The 9860-nt window shown below is 41.6% G+C and overlaps 1 non-coding gene across 1 annotated transcript; it reads right to left on the reverse strand.

Annotated features, from left to right (window-relative positions):
- Positions 1–1457: 1457 nt before the first annotated feature.
- TRNAW-CCA (transfer RNA tryptophan (anticodon CCA)) lies at positions 1458–1529 on the reverse strand. The gene has a single exon. It is a non-coding gene; the product is annotated as a tRNA-Trp (tRNA).
- Between the last annotated feature and the right edge of the window lie 8331 nt (positions 1530–9860).

The raw sequence follows: 9860 nt of genomic DNA on the forward strand, positions 1-9860 counted from the left end.
AGCTCTTCTAATAGATGTGTAGTGGTATCTCATTGTTGTTTTAATTTGCATTCTTCTCAAGATATATGCTTTTCATATGCTTAAAAAATGGGCCAAAGATCTCAACAGACACCTCACCAAAGAGGATGTACAGAAGGCAAATTTTCTTAATAAACTCTCTTCTCCCAAAGGTCTCTTCAGGAGGAAAAGTAACCGCCTTTAGCAGAGGATGGTTTCAATCCATCGACCTAGGTTATGGGCCCAGCACACTCCCGCTGCACCACTCTGTGGTAAACAAACACAAATGCACACACACACACACACACACCCTCACATAGTATTCAGCTTTTTACACATAGTATTCACAAAGTATTCAGCTTTTTACAGACTTGTTTTTTTTTTTTTCCCCAACCTGCAGAATTAAATGTGTTCTCGCTCTGTCTCTCTCTCTGTTTCTGTCTCTCTTGCTCTTCCCCCATACCAGGAATCTGTCTTTTGTAATGCGATGCCCAAGGGCCTGAACTAACTACTAAGAATAGGGTTAATAAGAAATGGATAAAGATTACTTTGGATACTCTTCCCCATGCACAAAGGCATGCTTAGCTGTAATGTCTGTTACTAGGTACCATGTGAATGTGTACATTACATCTGTAACAAAATATCTGCTGATATTCCATATGTCATGTTTTAAAATCATTCTAAGTTATACAAAATAATAGGCTCTGATGAAATAATTGTGCTTTCCCTTTCTTCCATGCTGTCATGTGATGGTTCATTATCTGTTGGAGGGTTCTCAAGTCCCAGGTAAGAAAAAATGCACATTCCTGTACATTTCTTTTAACATAGAGTTTTAGGGGGTTCAGGGAACTTCTAGCCCAGAGGATTAACTTTCTCTGATGTAATGGTTCATTTCCTCTAGTCTCAATTTGGCAAAACAAAACAAAACAAACAAAAAACTACGTTCAGGTTTTCTGCATCCGGAAATGAACTGACTCTTTCCATGGTTTGCAGGAGTAGGGGAATTGCAGACAGACAAGAATCTGCTTGCTATGTAAGCTCTCTAGCAAGGAAAAGCTGACCCAAGTGTGAAGCAGGTGAGCTGAGGTCACCCCCTCGAACCTGACTAGTTGTCTGAGAAGATCTGCTAAGCTTCTGACGGTTGGAGAGAGACGTGGGTCAAGAGATGGGTCAGGGAGCACAGAAGTGAGCGTGGAGAGAAGGCTGGGAGTTAGCAAAGAGTGAAATTCAGAACGTTTGCAATGAAAGAAAAATGTCTTTTGCAATAAAAGAATAAAAATGTCTTTGTGGGCCCAGAGGAAAACCCCCAAAGCAGGTAACACTAGTGTACACCTACCTATTTTTTTACTTTCTAAAGGTGGTTTAAGGGTATCCAACTTTGGAGAAAGCAGGGAAGGAATTTTTGTCGTTCTGTACGTTTCACTTCATAGACCAGTACACCCCACAGACACTAAAATAGTTGACCCCGACGTGATTTGAACACGCAACCTTCTGATCTGGAGTCAGACGCGCTACCGTTGCGCCACGAGGTCCTGCGGGGGCCCCCTTGCTCCTTTACCTGTCAACCTGATCTATGAAATTAATTATCTGTACTAAGTAAGTGAAGTTTAATTGTGCTGCATCCCATCTGCGCGACAACGGCGTCTCCTTACACCCTCTCTTGTCCTTAGTTGAAATGATCGATTTCATACTGCACGAGTTCTTTCTAATCTGATCACTGGATCTGAAACTGCCCCTAAGAAGAGCAGGAAATCTTTTTTGCCGGAGGAAGCAAGTGATCCCGTCACCATGGTTTGACTGGTTCAAGCGCCTGTCTGGGAAACTGCAGGCGGGTTTTGAATCTCAATGAGATTTTTTCCCGAGATGTAAATAAGGGAGAGGTCGCTTTGAACTCCTAGAAAAAGATATTCTGAAAAATGAATCCTGAGCTCTGGACCCATTTTTCAAGATAAAGAACTGGAAATTTTAATTTTCAGAGAGAGTTGCGTCTGTTTTTCAGTAGTGGATCATTTTTCAGAATATCCTGTCCAGTAGTCTCAAAATTGTGTACCTCTGATTCTCCTTATCTCTTTTCCTTGCTTTTCCTAGGCTAGATGCTGCATACTATATATCAGCATCTAGTATACCATATATTTTACTTATATATTTATTGATTACCTATTGAAAATAACTAAATGAAAAGCTAAGGCACAGCCTCTTTAGGGGCCTGTCTGAGAGGTCAGCTTGCCCTCCACATAACATATCCTCTTTGGCTACCACACCCACCTCATCATAGCATGGCTACCACTCCCTGCTAAGAACAAACACCAGAAAGTTGACCCAGAGGGATGGTGGCCTCTCCAAGAAATCAGACTCTCAGACTTGATATATGTCCCTCATTTTGGTTGTGGATCCCCTGTGACACAGAACACGTGGTAAATTATTGCAGCAGAGGCTGCTAGAGTAGTTATCAAAGTCTGTTTCCTTTTCTTCTTGGAAATACAATTGCCTTGGACTGTTTGGGATGCTATTACAAAATATCATAGACTAGGTGGCTTAAACAAAAAAAAACATTTATTTCTCATAGTTCTCCATAGTTCTGGAGGCTTAAACAAACAAACAAAAAACAGTTATTTCTCATAGTTCTGGAGGCTGGGCAGTCCAAGATCAAGGCATCAGCAGTTCAGTATGGCTGTGTCCTCACATGGTGGAAGGGGCCAGGGAGTCCTCTGTGGTCTCTTTTATAAGGACACTAATCCCGTTCATGAGGGCTCCACTGAATCACCTCCCGAAGGCCCCACCTCCAAATACCATCACACTGAGGATTAGGTTTCAACATATGAATTTGGGGGGGGGACACAAACATTCAGTCTAAACTCCATTTCCTAGCCTCCCTTGCAATTAGTTTCTGCCATGTGGCTGAGATCTGGACAATGGAATGTGGAAAGAATTGTAACCGGCCAGTTCGAAACTTTGAAGCTTGACCCAGGAAAGCCTCTCCTGGTTTGGGGGGTTCCTCTCTATGTCCCTTTGCCTTTCTATCTGTCAAACGCAGAGGACTCCATGGTCCTACACTCCATAGTCACACGATAGTCTCTCAGCGACCATGTGAAGACCAACCAGACAATCTGCACTAGATGTTGCCTGAGAGAAAAACATTTATTGAGGTGAAAAACTGAGATTTCTGGGGGGTTTTTTATGGGTTTTTTACAGGTGTTATAAAGCAACTGGTATCACTAATACAATACTGTTTTACTACTGCTTGCTTATTAATGTCCCACATTTTAGTGCTTAACTCTAAATATCATAATTACATCTTTCTCATAATACACCAAGTGATAAAGTAATGGGAGTCATTAGCACACACATGCTACACGTATGGCAGAAAATACACAAATTTCTCCAAAATTCTAAAACTTATTACCTCGTTAATAATGTATAATTATTTTGTAAACTATTTTAGGATTCTTCCTGCACTTCACTTCCTCACCTTATAAATCCAAGCTGGGCAGAAATATAGGAACGTGCAACTAGAGATTATCATACTAAGTGAGGTAAGTCAGAAAGAGAAAGACAAATACCGTATGGTATCACTTATATGTGGAATCTAAAATATGACACAAATGAACCTAACTATGAAACAAAAACAGAATCACAGACATAGAGAACAGACTGGTGGTCGCCAAGGGAGAGGGGGTTGGGAGAGGGATGGAGTGGGAGGTTGAGGTCAGCAGATGTAAGCTTTTATATATAGAATGGATAAACAACAAGGTCCTACTGTATAGCACAGAGAACTATATTCCATAGCCTATGATAAACCATAATGGGAAAGAATATTTTTAAAAAAGAATGTATATATATATGTGTGTGTGTGTGTATAACAGGATCACTTTGCTATACAGCAGAAACTAACACATTGTAAATCAACTATACTTCAATAAAACTATATTGATCAAGAAAAAATAAAGCTTTGTACACATTTTAAAAAAAGAAATGTAGAAATGGATAGTGGTGCTCTGCAAATGTTATACCACCCTAAAATTCTCATAATAATGTGGACTTCATATTAGGTATGACTTTACTTTAGACTGACTTTCTAATTTCTTCTGACTCCAATCAAAACAAATACTTTTCTTAAGTGCCCTTCCATTTCCACATTCATTTCTCACTGAGCTATTGAGGCTCCTGGTCATCCCAGGCGGTGGTATGTTGATATGTTTAATAACCAGCTCTCCAGGGAAAAACAGTATTCTGGTATAGGTTCTCCTACCATAGCTGACTCAAGCTACAGCTGTGAAGTCACTGAAATCATTGAATGTTGAGCTAGGTAGAGATGTGTACAGTTGGCTCCTGCACAAGCCAGCTGTACAAGCTGGCTCCAGGGTCTAGTCTATCATTGCTTAGCAATAATGACAATAAGAAGAAGCTAATATTTATTTTAAGCACTTACTATGTGCCCGAAAACATTTCTCTGAACTTTCATATGGTGTTATATAATTATATACAATCTTCTCAATATGTCTGTGAGGTTGGTGTCACAACTATTAAAAAAAAAAAAAAAAATTCCAGGAGCTGGAAGCTAAATGCCAGGACACTTGAACACAATGTTTTACAGTATCAACAATAATCAGACAAGACCACTCTGTTACCTGTGATAGAACAAGGTGGAGACAAGGTCCCTCCATAACTATGTCTGAAACAGGAAAGAGATAAGGATACTCTGCAATCACAGAGATAAGTAACCCCCTTTCCAGCTTAAGTGACTGTGCTTTCTGACCAGTAACAGCTCCAGCCCCACTTTAATCCTCCTTCTTCCTACATAAAGATTACTGAAATACCTACTCACTGAATTGCCCTGCTTCCTGACAACACCCAATCCATAATTGATGTCTGATTTCCTCACACTCTCCTCAGAATAATAAGCTTCTCCCAACTCCCTTTTAGCTAGATGCCCCAAGAATCCTCCAGTGTGCTCTCTCCCCAAACCTAACTTTGACTACAAGCATATTCCTGGAGGTCTTTGGTCAGCGGACTTTAACAGTGTCAGTAACCTGACTTTTCAGGAGAGAAAATTAAAGTTTACACTTAAGAGTCCGTAGGAGTCTGTCTTTTGAGTTATGATTTCATATCAGAGATTGGCTTCCCAACCTTCAAGGAGCAGATGGTCTGGGCCATATTTAAGAGACATTGTAAGAGAGAGCAAAATGAACTGGCTGTCAGTATAGGGACTCACAGGAGGGTAATGCAGAGATTATCAACAGCAAGAAACTGTTATGCTCCTAAAGATGGAGGGACAATGGGAAGAGGTGGCGTTAGAGCCCAGAGCGGGGGCTAGAACAGAGGATGACCCAGGGATGAGTAGCAGGAACTAGGATGCCAGAAGGAGGAGCTCTAGTCTGAGAACAGATGCAGCTGCAGCAGAAAATGCTATAGGAAGCAGAGAGATGGAGAAATGCCCTGGATTCTGCCTTCCTCCCGCCTTCCAATCTTTTGTCAGTCCTCCCATTGGCTACACCTACCCAGAAGCCAGAGGGGAAGGAAACCTGGGAAATGTAGTTCCTTGTGGTACAGAGCAGAGCAAGAGAAGGGTAGGGGATGAACCTGACAACAGGCAACTTGACTGACACAATATCCACACACCCCGCCACCCCGTCAGCTATGATCAAAGTATGAAATCTACAAAAAAAAATTTTTTTATAAACCTTTAAATGAATCTTTTCATTAGAGTTTGCCCTTTGGACCAATTCCTTTTAGTATGCAGTAACACTTATAAGAACTCTAGTATTACACATATTTACATTTTATATGTATTTATAGAAGTGCCTAAGTTTTATAGCATAAACATCATAGAGAACAACAAATTACAAATATTCCACTAAATAGAAAGTTTTCCTTTTTAAGATATAAGCATCCAGTATATAAAACACACACTAGATCGCAGGTATAGAAATGCTAGTAATTCACTTATGCATTTTGATTTGTATTAAATATAAAGCGCTTTAACAAAGAGTCAAGCTATGCTTTAAGGTCAGTTCCTTCACCAGATTTCCTTCATTTGAGTAAATCACTTCCCAATTTTTTTGTAGAATTTTAAAACCAGGCCTTGGGAAAGTTCTCAACTGTCAAGTTGTTAGATTAAAGCAAGAGTCGGCAAGCATAGTCCTTGGGCCAAATCTAGCCCATCACCTGTTTTTGTATCACTCACAGCTGTTTTTACATTTTTAGATGGTTGAATATAAATGGAAAGAAGAAGAATATTCTGTGACACATCGAAATTATATAGTATTCAAATTTTAGCGCCCATAAATAAATAGGTTTCATTGAGACACGGCCATGTCCATTCAGCTATGGCTGCAACACAAGTGTAGTTATGACAGAGACCACATGGCCTGAAAAGCCAAACATATATAATATTCAGCCTTTTACAGAGAAAATTCCAGATCCCTCGTGTAGGCACGGAACAATTTTCCTTTACCCTTCTAGTTTCTTTTGGCTGGTCTAACAATCAAACTGTTATAAGACAGATTAACAGGAGAAAAAGAAATTTAATTTGGTGTATGTGGAAGCCCCTTAGGCATAGGACCTAAGAAGTGACAAAAGCAGGCTGTTTATGTTCCTTTTTAGACACAAATAATCAATTCTTTGTGAAGATTTGACAAAACAAAGGGTTTTTTGCTTGGGGTAGCAAATTAATGAAGAAGTAACAAAGTTTGTGCATACAGCTTTCTCAGCCTCCAATTCCCTGTCTCCCCAGATAAGGATGCCCTCCATCCTCTCCGCATAGGGAGGATACCTTTCCATGGAAACTTTGTTTCTCAGTGAAAAAAAGGAGGGTCAGAGTATTCTTCTTGTACTGAACGTTTCTCAAGTAACTTTAATGCAAAATAATCAATATGCCACCTTGGCATATTTGGGAGAAGGTGTAGGCAAGAAAATATTAAGAAATGTTAACTCATGTATTTATCCTTTTGCATCAGAAAACTCTCTGCTCGGCCTCATGCCAGAATAAAAGTGTTCTTACAGCATTAATATGATGAGCTATAAGTGCATCTTTACTTTCAAAATCATTTTAAAATATCCATGTCAAAAACTGTAATTTGAAAGTAAACTTTCGAGCCTCAAAATCCTGTCTTTTGGGTAACAAAGCAGAGCCCTGCAGGACTTGAGGCATAACGTTTATGCCACAGACAATAATAATAGAACAGTGCTTTTCAACCTCTTTTCAACCTGCAGGTCCTGGTTCATTAATGGATTGTAAAATCAATACACTGAGTAGCGACCAACATTTTAAAAATATCAAATAGAACAAAAAGGTATAAGAGCAAATGGTATCTATATAAATATGGATGCTGTCTTGAGTTACAATATAAAATGTATTTCTTACTGTGGATCACAGTAAAAAAAAAAAAAAAAAAATCAAGATTACTTTAGAAAAAAAGATGTAGGAACCCAGCGGATCCGGCTTCCGGAGGAGCTGAGGCAGAACCACAGCGTGGAACGGAAGCTCCACGGAAGCAGGTTTCCGGGTCCCGCTCGGTGTGCATGTGGCTGAGAGGCGCACAGTCCCCCCGGACACCTCGCCAGGATGTAGAGGAAAGACGCGGGGATTTGCGGGGTTCCACGCTGAGAAACCAGCGCACAAGGATGTAGCGGCAGATCTCCTAGAGAGCAGATAGATATGAGTTGAGAGCCGGCAACTCTTCCGGGTACCTGGACAAAGAGCTCGTCTCTTCATGCGCAAACTGACATAAAATTCCGAAAAAACGTGGAGTCCCCAAATTAGTTGATAAAGTCCTGAGCTAAGACAAAGCCCACTGACTTAGATGTAGCCCGATTTGGCTAAGGTCCTGCCACTAAGCAGAAAGGGGCTGGAGACTGATATATACCTCAGTTTATATTGTATATTAAATAAACATACAGAATTAACTCCTGAATTTGTGGCCTACAGAATCCTAATATATTCATGGGACCTTCTAAATCTTTTACAATGTTCTTGCGGGAAAACACCACGTCTTTCGGCTTTTGGGATTCTGCACGGCACAGCCCTTGGCTTGCCTGTTTATTACCCACTCCTTTCATGCTGGTAGAGAGACGGAGACTGTTTCCCAGGCACGTAGCACATGCGCTGATCCATATTGGCCACCAGGAGACGGAAAAGCCTAAAGAATTATCAGAAGTCAGAGGTGGCGGAGGGGGCAGAAAGAGACGTGGGGGAAGGGACTAGAGCCCAGGAGAGGAAGAGGGAGGCGGAGAGAGGAAAGAGAGGGAGGAGGAAAGCGCGGGGGTGGGGGCTGGAGAATGGGAAGGAAGGGGAGGAAGGAGGGAGAGGTGGCGTAGGAGGGCTGGAAGGAGGAATGAGAGGTAGAGCAGGGGAGGAGGACAAGCAAGTTACTGAAGGGAAAAAATAATTTTCTGGACAGCGGTTAGTGACATTCATAGGGACCTTACATTTTACAACGTGTTATAGATACTGTTTCATTTTTGCCTCACAGAAACAACCCAGCTGGATAATGATTCCTACCCACATTTTTTTCTGAGATTCTTTTTTTTGAAGTATAGTTAATTTACAATGTTGTATTAGTTTCAAGTTTACAGCAAAGTGATCTGGTTATATACATATATATGTATATATATTCTTTTTCAGATTCTTTTCCATTATATGTTATTACAAGATATTGAGTATAGTTCCCTGTGCTACACAATAGGTCCTTGTTGTTTATCTGTTTTCTACATAGTAGTGTGTATATGTTAATATTGATACATTTTATTTTATCTCAACCTGAAATGTTGAGGATCAAAAAAAAGCATGCTTTATACATGACAAAATGAAGAGACACGTGCGAGTGGGGTATCAAGAGTAATGGACCTTTATCTTACAGTTTTATTAAATCCATTTCTGTGGTAATTCTGAAAAACCCGTCACCCATGGGTCCTCATGTCCAAGCTCAGTTGAGACAAAAAGACAGAGCAGTACTCAAAATGTAACAAAAGTCTGCCCTCACAGAGTGGCATGCTAGTGAGAGGGAGAGAGAAAATAAATAAGTAACATATACAGTATGTCAGATGGTGACCTAAACGCTATGGAGAAAAATCAAGCACAGAAGAGAGATAAAGAAAAGTAGAGGGGGCTTCCCTGGTGGCACAGTGGTTGGGAGTCTGCCTGCCGATGCAGGGCACACGGGTTCGTGCCCCGGTCTGGGAAGATCCCACATGTCGCGGGGCGGCTGGGCCCGTGAGCCATGACCAGTGAGCTTGCGTGTCCGGAGCCTGTGCTCTGCAACGAGGCCACAACAGCTCGAGGCCCCTGTACCGCAAAAAAAGAAAAAGAAAAAGAAAAGAAAAAGAAAGGCAGAGGAGGGAGCTGTCAGGGAAGGTTTTGAGCCACCTCCTCACCTGTAAAATGTGGACAGTAGCCCTCACCTCCCAAGGTTTGAGGAACAAATGAGTTACAGGCCTTAGCAAGTGCTCTGCAAACGTGAACAGCTCTTCTCCTGCCCTCTCTCTGACTGCTCCCTGAAAGGCCTTGACCATTTACCCGAGGCCCGCCTCTCATGAATAATCCATCTCTCTCTCTTAGGCACCAGGCCTGCCTCTCCAGCTGAGGATTGTTCTGTCTAAACGTCCCCCAGGCACCTCCAAGGCAAGAGATGCTGAGCTGCCATCACCACGCATCACCCGCGCTTCCTCCTGGCTGCCCTGTCCCAAGTAGTAGTAGAAGTACTACTGCCTTCCTCAGTCACCAAACCATGACCTTGGAATAAGCCAGCAAAGTCATTCTCTCTACCCCCTCCTCCAGCAGGTGCCATTTCTACCCAGAGCTGAGGCAATGGACTTTGCAGGGCACAATCAAAATGTGGAGCCCCTTGTTCAAAATGCAGGGAAAG

The sequence above is a fragment of the Lipotes vexillifer genome, unplaced genomic scaffold (assembly GCF_000442215.2).
Source record: "Lipotes vexillifer unplaced genomic scaffold, Lipotes_vexillifer_v1.1 scaffold56, whole genome shotgun sequence".
Taxonomy (NCBI): domain Eukaryota; kingdom Metazoa; phylum Chordata; class Mammalia; order Artiodactyla; family Lipotidae; genus Lipotes; species Lipotes vexillifer.